This window comes from Saimiri boliviensis, chromosome X (assembly GCF_048565385.1).
Source record: "Saimiri boliviensis isolate mSaiBol1 chromosome X, mSaiBol1.pri, whole genome shotgun sequence".
Taxonomy (NCBI): domain Eukaryota; kingdom Metazoa; phylum Chordata; class Mammalia; order Primates; family Cebidae; genus Saimiri; species Saimiri boliviensis.
Genome location: NC_133470.1, coordinates 23,461,634 through 23,478,039, shown reverse-complemented (window position 1 = coordinate 23,478,039; position 16,406 = coordinate 23,461,634). Strand labels below are relative to the sequence as shown.

General features: G+C 35.9%; 1 pseudogene; it reads right to left on the bottom strand.

Annotated features, from left to right (window-relative positions):
* The window catches only part of LOC101032375 (formin-2-like), a 130,088-nt pseudogene that overhangs the window by 88,283 nt on the left and 25,399 nt on the right, over window positions 1-16,406 (bottom strand).

The following is a 16,406-nucleotide window of genomic DNA, read 5'->3' as shown; positions in this document are numbered from 1 at the left end:
TATCACTATTTTTAGAAAGAATCTCACTCTGTTACCCAGCCTCGACTTCCCAGACTCAAGCAATCCTCCCACCTTAGCCTCCCAAGTAGCTGGGACCACAGGTGCACACCACCACGCCCAGATAACTTTTTGTAGAGATTGAGTTCCGCCACCATTTTCAAGGCCGGTCTTGAACGCCTGAGCTCAAGTGATCCACCTGCCTTGGCCTCCCAAAGTGTTAGTATCACAGGCATTAGCCGTAGTGCCTGGCCTAACATTAAATCATTGAGACTAGCAACTGTGGTAGTATATGAAACATATTTAATTCACTTAAGAATGTCTTATGAAAGATTGACTTGTAATAGTTTACGGTGGTGTATACTACTAGATTATCATTTTGAATCAAGGTGCTGGTAAAAAACATTATCTGGAGGAACCTACTACTCTCAAGAAATCATATCAAACTTATGTTTTCATATCTTCTAATTCTTTAAATTATGCTTCACAATCCTCCTTGGCCTGAACAAAATAGTCTGATAGATACGTAATTTGTCTTTTTAGTGCTGAACAGGATGATGATCACTGGGAAATGTAGTAATTTACATAGCCGTCTCCAATTAATTGGATGTTATATACTAAAAAGATAACAATAGTCATATTTAGCTGAACATTTTAGTTTTAATTCCCAAACTGATACAATTCCATTAGAAAGATTCAAAATGTTGACCTCTCTTCAATATTTATAATAGTGGAGATGGTCCAACGACATACATATGACATCACCAAAAACTTAATAAAAGTATTAATTTATTATGTTTGGATTAACTATCCATGAATAGTTTTTAATATTTAAAGAAGTCAAATATTTCAAAAGAATATTAAAGGAACATTTTAAGTGAATTATGCCAATGGCTCATTGATTTATAATAATTTTAGTATTAGTAAAGCTCACTCATATATTCTTAAGATAGAATTGTGAAGCTTTTGTATTAGGGTAATGAAACGGAATAATTGGTAAGTTTCACGCTTCACTAAATTGATGAAGGATGGTGAAAACTAATGTTTGGCTTTTCTGTTCTAAATTTTGAAGTATTTGTACAAGTATATTGTCGCTATTGAAATTGAATTGAAAACTTGGATATTTATTCAGCATAATAAAAAAGGTGACCAACATCATAGTAGAAAAATAAATTTAGTTTCCAAATACATTTTATTTTATTTATAATATGTAGTATCAATGTACAGTTTTATTTTATTTTTTTCAGTTGGAATTGTGACTCTGAATTTTATATATATATATATATATATATATATATATATATATATATCTATCTTAGAAATCTATTTACTTCATAAGGAGGTTATCTAGATAATTGATGTTTATAAATCAAACTGCTAAAAATTATTTATAACATAAGTATATATGTGTATAGTACATTATCAGTTATTCCATTAGAGAGTGGTCATAAAGAGATTTTAGAGTTTTGGGGGTATGATTTCATATGATTTCTTGAATTGAGAAATAGTGAATTATGTAATTTTATAGGATCAGCAGGCATTTTCAATGTAACAAAGAGAAAAACTTGAAGTGATAAAGAAAAACTTTATCAGGAAGAAAAAATTTTTAAAAGATACATGAATTATTCTCTCTAAAATCTATTTTTAAATACAAAACTTTGCCATACTAATGTTAGAGAAAAGTCATTTCTTGCTAGTTTTTAAAGTTTCAAATTATTATTCAAGTTACATATGTTCACTATAGAAAATGCATAAAATAAAGATATGCTCAAATAAAGATGGGCATATATAATAAATTAAAAATTAGCTAAAGCCTCAGTTATACCATCTTTTCTTTTTTTGAATTTTTGAATCATCCCAATCTTTTTTCTTTGGTAAATTTATGTGGTAAAAATATCTAGCTGTATAATTACACTATATATACTTCTTTTAAAACTACTTTTTTAATATACCACCATTATAGTATTATTCTAACTTTGTGTACTTTCTTTTATCAGTGAGTTTTATACTTTCAGATGTTTTTGTGTTATTCATTAGCATCCTTCTCTTTTAGCTTGAGGAAGTCACTTTAGCATTTTATTTTTTATTATACTTTAAGTTCTGGAATACATGTGCAGATCTGTTATATACTTATAAATATGCCATGGTGGTTTGCTGCACACATCAACCCATCATCTACATTAGGTATTTCTCCTAATGCTATCCTTCCCATAGCCCCATACCCCACAACAGGCCCCAGTGTGTGATGTTCACCTCTCTGTCCATGTGTTCTTATTGTTCAACTCCCACTTATGAGTGAGCACATGTGGTGTTTGGTTTTCTGTTCCTGTGTTAGTTGTCTGAGAATGATGGTTTCCAGCATCATCCATGTCCCTGCAAAAGACGTGAACTCATCCTTTTTATGACTGCATAGTATTTCATGGTGTATATGTGCCACATTTTCTTTATTCAGTCTATCATTGATGGGCATTTGGGTTGATTCCAGGTCTTCGCTATTGTGAATAGTGCTGCAATAAACATACATGTGCATATGTCTTTATAGTAGAATGATTTATAATCCTTTGGGCATATACCCAGTAATGGGATTGCTAATGGTATCTCTGGTAGTAGATCCTTGAGGAATAGCCACACTGTCTTCCACAGTGGTTGAACTAATTTGCACTCCCACCAACAGTGTAAAAGCATTCCTATTTCTCCACATCCTCTCCAGCATGTGTTGTTTCCTGACCTTTTAATGATTGCTATTCTAACTGGCATGAGATGCTATCTCATTGTGGTTTTCATTTGCATTTCTCTAATGACCAGTGACGAGCTTTTTTTCATATGTTTATTGACCGCATATATGTCTTCTTTTGAAAAAGTGTTCATATCCTTCACCCACTTTTTGATGGGGTTTTTTTTTTTTTTCTTATAAACTTGTGTAAGTTCCTTGTAGATTCTGGATATTAGCCCTTTGTCAGATGGATAGATTGCAAATTTTTTTCCCATTCTGTTGGTTGCCTGTTCACTCTGATGACAGTTTCTTTTGCTGTGCAGAAGCTCTTTAGTTTCATTAGATCCCATTTGTCAATTTTGGCTTTTGTTGCCGTTGCTTTTGGTGTTTTGGTCATAAAGTCTTTGCCCATGCCTATGTCCTGAATGGTATTGCCTAGGTTTTCTTCTAGGGTTTTTATAGTTTTAGGTCTTATGTTTAAGTCTCTAATTCATCTTGAGTTAATTTTTTTATAAGGTGTAAGGAAGGGGTCCAGTTTCAGTTTTCTGCATATGTCCAGCCAGTTTTCTGAGTACCATTTATTAAATAAGGAATCCTTTTCCTATTGCTTGTTTTTGTTAGGTTTGTCAAAGATCAGATGGTTGTAGATGTGTGGTATTATTTATAAAGCCTCTGTTCTGTTCCATTGGTCTATGTCTCTGTTTTGGTACCAGTACCATGCTGTTTTTGTTACTGTAGCCTTGTAGGAGAGTTTGAAGTCAGGTAGCATGATGCCTCCAACTTTGTTCTTTTTTTTATTGCATTTTAGGTTTTGGGGTACATGTGAAGAACATGCAAGATTGTTGCATAGGTACACATGTGGCAGTGTGATTTGCTGCCTTCCTCCCCATCACCTATATCTGGCATTTCTCCCCATGCTATCTCTCCCCAACTCCCCGCCCCCTGCTGTCTCTCCCCTATTTTCCCCCAACAGACCCTTGTGTGTGATGCTCCCCTCCCTGTGTCTATGTGTTCTCATTGTTCAACACACGCCTATGAGTGAGAACATGTGGTGTTTGATGTTCTGTTCTTGTGTCAGTTTGCTGAGAATGATGGTTTCCAGGTTCATCCATGTCCCTACAAAGGACATTGCTTAGGATTGTCTTGGCTATACAGACTCTTTTTTGGTTTCATATGAAATTTATAGTAGTTGTTTTCCAATTCTGTGAAGAAATTCACTGGAAGCTAGGTGGTTATAACATTAAGTCTGTAAATTACTTTGGGTATTATGGCCATTTTCATGATATTGATTCTTCCTATTCACGAGCATGGAATGTTTTTCCATTTGTTTGTGTCCTCTCTTATTTCCTTGAGCAGTGGTTTGTAGTTCTCCTTGAAGAGGTCCTTCACATCCCTTGTTAGTTGTATTCCTAGGTATTTTATTCTCTTTGTAACAATTGTGAATGGGAGTTTACTATGATTTGGCTCTGTTTGCCTATTATTAGTGTATAGGAATGCTTGTGACTTTTGCACATTGATTTGTATCCTGAGACTTTGCTGAAGTTGCATATTAGCTTGAGAAGATTTTGGGCTGAGTTGATGAGATTTTCTAAATAGACAATCATGTCATCTGCAAACAGACAATTTGACTTCTTCTTTTCATATGTGAATGCTCTTTATTTCTTTCTCTTGCCTGATTGTCCTGGACAGAACTTCCAATACAACTTGAATAGGAATAGTGAGAGAGGGCATCCTTGTCTTGTGCTGGTTTTCAAAGGGAATGCTTCCAGCTTTTGCCTATTCAGTATGATATTGGCTGTGGATTTGTCATAAACAGCTCCTATTATTTTGAGATACATTCCAGCAATACCTAGTTTATTGAGCGTTTTTAGCCTAAAGGGGTGTTGAATTTTATTGAAGGCTATTTGTGCATCTATTGAGATAATCATGTGGTTTTTAATCACTGGTTCTGTTTATGTGATGGATTACATTTACAGATTTGCATGTGTTGAACCAGCCTTGTATCCCAGGGATAAAGCCAACTTGATCATGGTGCATAAGCTTCTTGTTGTGCTGCTGGATTCAGTTTGCCAGTATTTTATTGAGGATTTTCACATCGATGTTCATCAGGGATATTGGCATGAAATTTTCTTTTTTTGTTGTGTCTGCCAGGTTTTGATAACAGGATGACGCTGGTCTCATAAAATGACATAGGGAGGAGTCACTCTTTTGCTGTTGTTTGGAATAGTTTCAGAAGGAATGGTACCAGATCCTCCTTGTACTTCTGATACAATTCAGCTGTGAATCTGTCTAGTCCTGAGCTTTTTTTTTTTTTTTTTTTTTAATTGGTAGGCTGTTAATTACTGCCTCAATTTCAGAACTTGTTATTGGTCTATTCAGCAATTCAACTTCTTTCTGGTTTAATCTTAGGAGGGTGTATGTTTCCAGGAATTTACCATTTCTTCTAGATTTTTTCTTTTCTTTTTTTTGCATGGAGGTGTTTATAGTATTCTCTGATGGTAGTTTATATTTCTGTGGGATCAGTGGTGATATTCTTTTTATCATTTTTATTATTGTGTCTGTTTGATTCTTCTCTCTTTTCTTCTTTATTAGTCTGGCTAGTACTCTATTTTGTTAATCTTTTCAGAAAACCACCTCCTAGATACATTGATTTTTTGAAGGGTTTTTCATATCTCTATCTCCTTCAGTTCTGCTCTGATCTTACTTACTTCTTGTCTTCTGCTAGCTTTTGAATTTTTTTTTTGATCTTGCTGCTTTAGTTTTTTAAATTTTGATGTTAAGGCATCAATTTTAGATCACTCCTGCTTTTTCCTGTGGGGATTTAGTGCTATAAATTTCCCTCTGAACACTACTTTAGCCATGTCCCAGAGATTCTGGTACATTGTGTCTTGGTTCTCATTGGTTTCAAAGAACTTATTTATTTCTGCCTTAATTTTGTTATTTACCCAGTAGTCATTCAGGAGCAGGTTGTTCAGTTACCATGTAATTGTGCAGTTTTGAGTAAGTTTCTTAATTCTGAGTTCTAATTTGATTGCACTGTAGTCTGAGAGACCGTTATGATTTCTGTTCTCTTGCATTTGCTGAGGAGTGTTTTACTTCCAATTATGTGGTCAATTGAATAAGTACAATGTGGTGCTGAAAAGAATGTATATTCTGTTGATTTGGGGTGGAGAGTTCTGTAGATGTTTATTAGGTCCACTTGATCCAGATCTGAGTTCAAATTCAGAATATCCTTGTTAATTCTCTGTCTCATTGATCTGTCTAATATTGACAGTGGGGTGTTAAAGTTTCCCACTACTATTGTGTGGGAGTCTAAGTCTCTTTGTAGGTCTCTAAGAACTTGCTTTCTGAGTCTGGGTGCTCCTATATTGGATGCATATATATTTAGGATAAGTAGCTCTTCTTGTTGCATTAATCTCTTTACCATTATGTAATTCCTTCTTTGTCTTTTTTGATCCTTGTTTGTTTAATGTTTGTTTTATCAGGGACTAGGATTGCAACCCCTGCTTTTTTTTTTCTTTCATTAGCTTGGTAAATCTTCCTCCATTACTTTATTTTGAGCCTATGTGTGTCTTTGCATATGAGATGGGTCTCCTGAATACAGCACACCAATGGTTCTTGACTCTTATTCCAATTTTTTGGTCTGTGTCTTTTAATTGGGGCATTTAGCCTATTTACATTTAAGGTTAATATTGTTATGTGTGAATTTGATCCTGTCATTATGACGCTAGCTGGTTATTTTTTCTGTTAGTTGATGCCGTTTCTTCACAGTGTTGATGGTCTTTACAATTTGGTATGTTTTTGCATGGCTTGTACTGGTTTTTCCTTTCCATGTTTAGTGCTTCCTTCAAGAGCTCTTACAAGGCAGGCCTGGTGGTGACAAAATCTCTCAGCAATTGCTTGTCTGGAAAGAATTTTATTTCTTTTTTGTGTATAAAGCTTAGTTTGGCTGGATATGAAATTCTGGGTTGAAAATTCTTTTCTTTAAGAATGTTGAATATTGACTCCCAACTCTCTTCTAGCTTCTAGGCTTTCTTCAGATGGTTCTGCTATTAATCTGATGTGCTTTCCTTTGTGAATAACTCGACCTTTCTCTCTGGCTGCCCTTAATGTGTTTTCCTTCATTTTAACCTTGGTAAAACTGACAATTGTGTGTCTTGGGGTTGCTGTTCTCAAAGAGTATCTTTGTGGTGTTCTCTGAATTTCCTGAATTTGAATGTCGGCCTGCCCTGCTAGGTTGGGGAAGTTCTCCTGGATAATATCCTGAAAGGTGTTTTCCTATGTGGTTACATTCTCCCGGTCACTTTCAGGTACATCAATCAAACATAGTTTGGTCTTTTCACATAGTCCGGTATTTTTTGGAAGTGTTGTTTGTTCCTTTTCATTCTTTCTTATCTAATCTCGTCTTCACACTTTATTTCATTAATTTGATCTTAAATCTCAGATATCCTTTTTTCTGCTTGATCAAGTTGCCTACTAATACTTATGTGTGCCTCACAAAGTTCTTGTGCTGTGTTTTTCAGCTCCATCATTTATGTTGTTCTCTAAACTGATTTTTCTAGTTAGCTGTTCATGTAACCTTTTATTGAGGTTCTTAGCTTTCTTGCATTAAGTTAGAACATGTTACTTTAGCTTGGAGGAGTTTGTTATTGCCCACCTTCTGAAGCTTACTTCTGTCAGTTCATCAAACTCATTTTCTGTCCAGTTTTTTCCCTTGCTGGCGAGGAGTTGTGATCCTTTGGAGAAGAGGCATTCTGGTTTTTGGAATTTTCAGCCTTTTTATGCTGGTTTTTCCTCATCGTTTTGGATTTATCTACCTTTTGTTTTTAATGTTGGTGACCTTCAGATGGCGTTTTTTGAGTGGAAATCCTTTTTGTTGATGTTGATGCTATTCCTTTCTGTTTGTTAGTTTTTCTTCTAACAGTTGGGCCCCTCTGCTGCAGGTCTGTTGGAGTTTGCTGGAGGTCCACTCCAGACCCTGTTTGCCTGGGTATCACCAGTGGAGGCTGCAGAATAGCAAAGATTGCTGCCTGCTTCTTCCTCTGGAAGCTTCATCCCAGAGGGGCACCCACCAGATGCCAGCCAGAACTTTCCTGTATGAGATGTCTGTTGACTCCTGCTTGCAGGTACCTCCCAGTTGGGAGGCACGGGCATCACAGACTTACTTGAGGAGGCAGTCTGTCCCTTAGCAGAGCTGGAGGGCTGTGCTGGGAGATACATTGCTCTCTTCAGAGCCATCAGGCAGGAACATTTAAGTCTGCTGAAGCTGCACCCACAGCCACCCCTTCCCAAAAACTACTTTATTTATCTTAACATTGTAGCACAGACATCCTTCAGTGCCATTAACTCTTTATATAGATATCTATATGTCTATATAAACAGATATATATTTGAATATATGCATGATATTATATTGTATAAATATTCCATATGTTTTAAACATTTCCATAGGTTATGTCCTTTCCTTGTTTTTGTTTTTGTCTTTATTTTAATACTGCATTGCTTATTACTATGGCTAAAATATTGCACATATGCCTGGCAATGTCAACATAATTAACTCTTAAAGGTGAAATTTCTGAGCCAAAGGATCTGAATTATGTTATGAGTACATTGCCAAGTTGAATTTCAAGAAAATTGTAATGATCTTTATAGCCACCTCCAGTGGCATTACTGAGAGACATTTCCTAATACCTTAGCCAGCACTGGGCATTATGCATGTAGCAATGTTACTGCTTTTAAGTCTTTTCCAAATTTATGAGGATAAAGTGGTGGCACACAGATGTTTCATTATGTAATGTTAAGGAAAAATTTTTCTTTTCCTTAGAGGGAAAACATCTTACTTGTTGCTGATGTTAGTTTCTTTGGGGAGGGCGCTCCATTAGCCTAATACTACCCCAGAAGTCTCACTTTCCCTTATTCATGCTGCCCCAGTGAATGTGAAAGTGCCTTTTATGATAGGTGAATATGAAAGGAGAAATTGTTCATGGGTCAAGGAGTTCAGGCCTTCACTTTCTCTGTCCATGGGTACATTCTAACCCTGGGGGTAAGAACTTATTAGCTTGCTCCCTGATTGGCTAGGTAAATAATTCAGCCTAACTCTAGGATTCACAGTCAAGCAGTCAGTAGCATGTAGTTGTAAGCAATAATAATCACTATCAGATTAATTTATAAGAAAGAAAATAGCTTGTTTTTTTATGGAGACCCCACAAAACCCTCCAACTTGTATTGTGTTGATGCTTTTAGCAGTTGGGCATACTTTTTATGTTTTTTGGACAGTTGCAGATCTGTAAATTATTAAAGCATTTATCCAATTTTCTATTGTGGCATTGTGTTTTGAAAAATAATTTTTGAAACTTTTTGTACTACACATATTAGCTTTGTTCTATACATTTTAAGTATTTTCTCTAGTTTCCCATTATTCTTTATTTTGTCATCGTATTGTTACTCTAAAGGATTTTTCTTTTTATAAAATATGTACATAGATATTTCATTATTTTCCTTTGTGGTGTGTTTTCAATCATTTTCTAAGTGATTTTTACAAATTAACACATGTAGTCAACTGAAATAAACCTAATATGATTAAATGACTGGGAAATGTGATTCCATGTGGTTTTTAGTTCTTTTAATGCATAACTAAAGTTGACTTGATTTACTTAAAAATAATTATTTGGAAAAAAATGAAAGTCTGTTGGCAAATTATCATAAATGATTAACTTCTGTTCTCAGGCATCGCTAATCAATATATTTTTTTGTACAATATAAAATATCCCATTATATCACTTAACACATACTTGTCTCACTTTCCTTGGGACCTTGTATATGTGGTCTTTAATTGCTAGTACCTAAAGCCATCAGTTAGTAAATGTTTATTTAGCAAATAAATCTTGCTTTCCCTAGACTCAGAGTAGTAGTTATTGATGTGTGGTCCCTCCACTAGCAACATCAGCGTCACCTAGGAACTTGTTAGAAATGCAAATTCCAGCATCACTCCAGGTCTACTGGACCAGGCACTCTAGGGCTGGGGCCCAGCAGGCCCTCCAGGGATTCTGGTACATATTAAAGTTCTCAAACCACTGAGATAGAGGATATAGGATGGGTAAGCTATAATCCCTAACCATAATAACTAGGAATCAATTAGTAAATTTCAGTGGAAAGCACTAGTTTCTTCCCCAGCTGTTTAAAATTAAATATTCTAATATTCTGGTGGCAAAATTTAACATGTGATAATCATAAATAAATAAGACCAAGACTGAAATAGTCTTGAAAATCTTCATGCCAAACACCTGACAATATTTTATGTGGAACATATTGGCAAAAGTTTCACACTGAGTGGATAATTATATTAGAAGACAGAGGTTTAGTAAAATATTTTTAAGTTGAAATTTTTGTACATTGGAAACCTACAAGGTAGAGTTCAACAACTAATAGCAGTAGTTCCTCTTTTGGAATAAGCAATAATATTTTATATTTATTAATAACTTTTGGATAATTATGTTAATCCATAAATATTGGATAAGTATATAAAAATTTCAAAATACAGAAAATAATCTAGTAGCTTATATTAAAAGGGAAGTAAATGGAAGGCAAAATCTAAAATGAGGTAAGACTAAATCCCTGGTTGCATTGCAGCTGACATACTGTAGTATTTGGAATCATAATTGAGTTCATATTGTAGTGAAATTAGTATTTGTTTGAATAGTTCATTAAAACAAACAAAAAAAGAAAGAACACTTTCGTTTGAAGGTTAAACATTGCTCCTCTGGCTCAATTTCTCATTTTGTAAAGATTGTAAAAATTATTTGTAAATACTGTAAATATTTTCTAATATTTCTGCAGATTCTGAAGATCTCTCTCTTTTTTTTTTTTTACTTTCTTCTCTTCCTTCTCTGATATGGATGTCTGTATTTCTACAATTATATCGTCTCATTCCTCTTCTTTCTTCCATTTCTTGACTGTGGTTGTTATTCAGATATGACTTTAAAAAAAATTCTGTAAACTTTTTCCCTTACATTTTTCTTTGAAATATGTGCTGATCCTTTTACTCTTGGAATGACTTACTATAAATTAAAATCTTCACACCTACTTTTCTTTGAGCCCAGATTCTTACAGGACATCATATTTGAATGTGACCCTTTAATTCAAATAATCCAATAATCCAGCATTTGTAAACATTAATTAATAATTTATTACACAAAATCTTTCCCATCCCAAATCCTTATTCCTATCACATACAGCATTATTCAGCCACTCGCCAAACACTGACTTAAATTTCCCATTTCCTCTATCTTCTCTAGCTAAATAATTCTGAAGTTATTATTTCCTTTTTATTAAAAAATAAAATAGATCTTTCTCTTCTTTTTCATGTCCCCTGCTGGACTCTTAATCAAGGGATTTCTTACCTAACCCATGAGACACTGCAAAACTTAAATGTCTACCATTTCTAATATCTCTGTTTGAAGAGCTGTTCATTTTATGGTCCCCTGCTGATATGGTTTGGCTCTGTGTCCCCACCCAAATCTCATCTCAAAGGTCCTGGTGGAAGGTGACTGGATCATGGGGAATGGTTTCCCCCACACTGTTCTCGTGATTTTGAGAGAGTTCTCGAGCTGATACCATTCCTTCTGAAACTATTCCTGACAATCCAAAAAGAGGGAATCCTTCCCAAATCATTTTATGAGACAAACATCATCCTGATACCAAAACCCGGCAGAGACTCAACAAGAAAAGAAAATTTCAGGCCAATATCCATGATGAACATAGATGCAAAAATCTTCAATAAAATACTGGCAAACCAATTGCAACAGCATATGAAAAAGCTCATCCACCAGGATCAAGTAGGATTCATCCCAGGGATGCAAGGCTGGTTCAACATACACAAGTCCATAAACGTAATTCACCACATAGACAGAACCAAAGACAAAAACCACATGATTATCTCAATTGATGCAGAGAAGGCCTTTGACAAAATTCAACATCCCTTTATACTAAAAACCCTCAATAAACTAGGTATTGACGGAACGTATCTCAAAACAATAAAAGCTGTTTACGACAAACCAACAGCCAGTATCATACTGAATGGGCAAAAACTGGAAGCATTCCCTTTGAAATCTGGCACTAGACAAGGATGCGCTCTCTCACCACTCCTATTCAGTATAGTACTGGAAGTTCTAGCCAGAGCAATCAGGCAAGAAAAAGAAATAAACGGTGTTCAAATTGGAAAGGAGGAAATCAAATTGTCTCTATTTGCAGATAACATGATTGTATATCTAGAAGACCCCATCATTTCAGCCCAAAATCTCCTGAAACTGATAAACAACTTCAGCAAAGTCTCAGGATACAAAATCAACGTGCAAAAATCACAAGTATTCCTATACACCAGTAACAGACTTAAAGAGAGCCAAATCAAGAACGAACTGCCATTCGCAATTGCTACAAAGAGAATAAAATACCTAGGAATACAACTAAAAAGGAATGTAAAGGGCCTCTTCAAGGAGAACTACAAGCCATTGCTCAACGAAATAAGAGAGGACACAAACAGATGGAGAAACATTCCATGTTCATGGTTAGGAAGAATCGACATCGTGAAAATGGCCATACTGCCCAAAGTAATTTACAGATTCAACGCTATTCCCATCAAGCTACCAATGACCTTCTTCACAGAACTGGAAAAAAACACCTTAAACTTCATATGGAACCAAAAGAGAGCCCACATAGGCAAGTCAATTCTAAGCAAAAAGAACAAAGCAGGAGGCATCACACTACCGGACTTCAAGCTATACTACAAGGCTACAGTAATCAAAACAGCATGGTACTGGTACCAAAACAGAGATATAGACCAATGGAACAGAACAGAGGCCTCACAGGAAATACAACATACCCACAACCATCTGATCTTCAACAAACTTGACAAAAACAAGCAATGGGGAAAGGACTCCCTGTTTAATAAATGGTGTTGGGAAAACTGGCTAGCCATGTGCAGAAAGCAGAAACAGGACCCCTTCCTGACACCTTACACCAAAGTTAACTCCAGATAGATTAAAGACTTAAACATCAGACCTAACACCATAAAAACCCTAGAAGAAAATCTAGGCAAAACCATTCAGTACATAGGCGTAGGCAAGGACTTCATGACCAAAAGGCCAAAAGTAAGGGCAACAAAAGCCAATATAGACAAATGGGACCTAATCAAACTCGACAGCTTCTGCATGGCAAAAGAAACAGTCAGTAGAGTGAATCGGCAACCAACAGAATGGGAAAAAATTTTTGCAGTCTACCCATCTGACAAGGGGCTGATACCCAGAATCTACAATGAACTAAAACAGATCTACAAGAAAAAAACAAACAAGCCCATTCAAAAATGGGTGAAGGATATGAACAGATACTTTACAAAAGAAGACATACAGGAGGCCAACAAACATATGAAAAAATGCTCACCATCACTGGTCATTAGAGAAATGCAAATCAAAACCACGTTGAGATACCATCTCACACCAGTTAGAATGGCAATCATTAAAAAATCGGGAAACAACAGATGCTGGAGAGGATGTGGAGAAATAGGAACACTTTTACACTGTTGGTGGGAATGTAAATTAATTCAACCATTGTGGAAGACAGTGTGGCGATTCCTCAAGGACCTAAAAATAGAAATCCCATTTGACCCAGCAATCCCATTACTGGGTATATATCCAAAGGATTATAAATCTTTCTACTATAAGGACACATGCACATGAATGTTCATAGCAGCACTGTTTACAATAGCAAAGACCTGGAACCAACCCAAATGCCCAACGATGATAGACTGGATAGGGAAAATGTGGTACATATACACCATGGAATATTACGCAGCCATCAAAAACGATGAGTTCACGTCCTTTATAGGGCCATGGATGAACCTGGAAACCATCATTCTCAGCAAACTGACACAAGAGCAGAAAATCAAACACCGCATATTCTCACTCATAGGCGGGTGTTGAAAAATGAGAACACATGGACACCAGGAGGGGAGCACTACACACTGGGGTCCATTGGGGGGAAATGGGGGAGGGACGGGGGGGTGGGGAGGTGGGAAGGGATAGCATGGGGAGAAATGACAGATACAGGCAAGGGGACGGAAGGCAGCAAACCACACTGCCATGTGTGTACCTATGCAACAATCTTGCATGTTCTTCACATGTACCCCAAAACCTAAAATGCAAAAAAAAAAAAAAAAAAAAAAAAAGAGAGAGAGAGTTCTCAGTTCTCAGGAGATCTGATGTTTTAAAAGTTGCAATTTCCCCTGGGCTCTCTCTCTCCTGCTACCATGTGGAGAAAGTGCTTGCTTCCTCTTCACCTTCTACCATGATTGTAAGGCCTCCCCAGCCATGCAGAACTTTGAGTCAGTTAAACCTCTTTCCTTTATAAATTACCCAGCCTCAGGCAGTTCTTTATAGCAGTGTAAGAATGGACTAATCACCTGCTATATGAGTTAATAACATTTCTGCCATATTTAAACATTTTGCTAGGATTTCACTGTGACAGAATTAATCCAAATACCTAAGGCTAGAATTTACAAAGTTTCAAATTATACTATTTTTTTCTTTATGTTGATGTATTTTAATCATATATCTTTATACCAACTTTGGTTTGTGTGTGAAAAAAAATAGAAAAGAATGTCTCAGAGATTCCACATAAGAGATGAAATCCTGACTGGAAGCAGGGCTTCTTCTGAAAAAAAAAAAAAAAACAAAAACAAAAACAAAAAAAACCTCTGTTTAGCATCTTCTTTATCTATTACTCCTTATGTCTTCTAACAAAGAACCAAGTGCAACATTTGAGGCATATAAAATATGTTTAATCATTGTTATTAGTCTTGTGAAGACCTGGTTTCTTTGACTTTGCAAGAGACCCGTGAGTATGATTCTTGCTAAAAATACTTAAGAATTTATTGAAGTCATCAAATTTAATGTCTGGTTATCAACTAGTCAAAAGCAAAATTCACTTGCTCTTCAGAAAGATGAAAACTGGACTAAGAAAAATCCCTGAGCAGCTAAGCAAATGAAACAGACCCTGAATTTCTTCTACTCCGTGTACTGGCTTTAGGCTTAAGCATTCCACCTCGAACAAGGCTTCCAGCAGGTCACTCAGATGAAAAAAGAGACAAGCCTGAGATAGTTCAGGGTAAAGGATTAGGAGAGTGAAATTATTTTTATACTCTGTGTTCAGTGTGTAGTTTATGACCTCTCTTTAGCATTTGATAAAAATTATTGTATTTCATGTGGAAACTCAGATTTATTTTATTTTGCCTTAGCCTTTCTGAAAAAGTACAATCCCATCATTTTAAAGAATTGTTGGCATATATTAATACACTTTCCTTATAAAAGGATGATTCTAATTTATTCTAAAAAATTTACTTAATTACCTCCCTCTGGGATTAGTTTTGATTCCCCAGAAGAAGAATTCTGATAAGGACATTGGTGCAGGTGGATTATTTGAGAGGTGAATCAAGAAAGCACAAGAAGTGGGAAACTAAGATGGAAAAGGGAGAAAATCAAGAATGTATTAAGAAGAGATTATTGTTGGGGGTAACTGGAGCTGAATCTCCCTGGGAAAATTCTCAGATACTGTGTAGAATAGGGCTCAGAATGGTCCCATTGGAAAATAAGGAAGTTGGCACACTTACTATTCCTGTTCCTCAGCAGTTGAGGGATATTCACAGAGATGTCTAATCCCTGGCATTTCTTAGTTGTCTTTGGTAGGGGCTAGTCAAGAGCTGCCTGCCCCAAAGAAAGTCCTCATGGTAAATAAAGAGACAAATACTGTGGGTGAAAATCTGACGATGTGTACAGAAGCTAGCTACTGTGGCTGAACTGAACTCAGAGGAGGTTCTGGGAGAAATGTCTTAGTGAATCAGGAGTATCTGCTAATGTATTTATGCTGATTTTAAAGAAATATCTCCTTGGCACCTATTATGTGTTAAGCATTGGCAAACATGTGAATTGACAAAGCCAGAAACCTGGCATTCATTGTATCTGTCTTCCTCTTCTTCAGTCCCCACATCAAATGATCTTCATCCATATAAATCTTACTTCAAAATACTTTTTGTGCCTTTCCCTTCCTCTCTGTTTTCTTTTTCTGCCAATGCTCTAGTTTAACCTCTCACCATAATTATTCATAGAGTTTACCTAAGGAATCTCTTAACTCATTGCCCTGCTTTCAGTTTCAACCTGCTTAAAACCATTGAAAGGTTCTCTATGAACTTCAGAATAATATTTAAACTCTGTCTCCATGCCTGGTTTGCTCATCTTCCCAGAATCAGTGGTCACTTTTCTTCTCTTCATCTCACATGCAATATATGGTTCATCCATGCCATGATACTTTGTTTTTGACTTCACCAGGTTACATAGTCTATGTTTGTGCACATTCTACCTCCTTTTAAAAATGAGTCTCTACCCTTGAGTAGCAACTTCTGATATACCTTATTTTCTAGTTAACTTCTACTGTCAGATAAGATGACCTCTTCCAATACCTTTCTCTCCCTTTCTTTACATGTATGTAGTCCTTGCTTGTTTTCCAATAATGTATATATCTTTAGCATAATATATTTTTTGCTTTATATTGTAGATATTCTATTGTCTGTGTCTCCAACTAGCCTATGAATTCCTTGCAGACAAAGATTTGTGTATTTAATGTCTATATCCATGCCCCAAAGCCTGAAGTT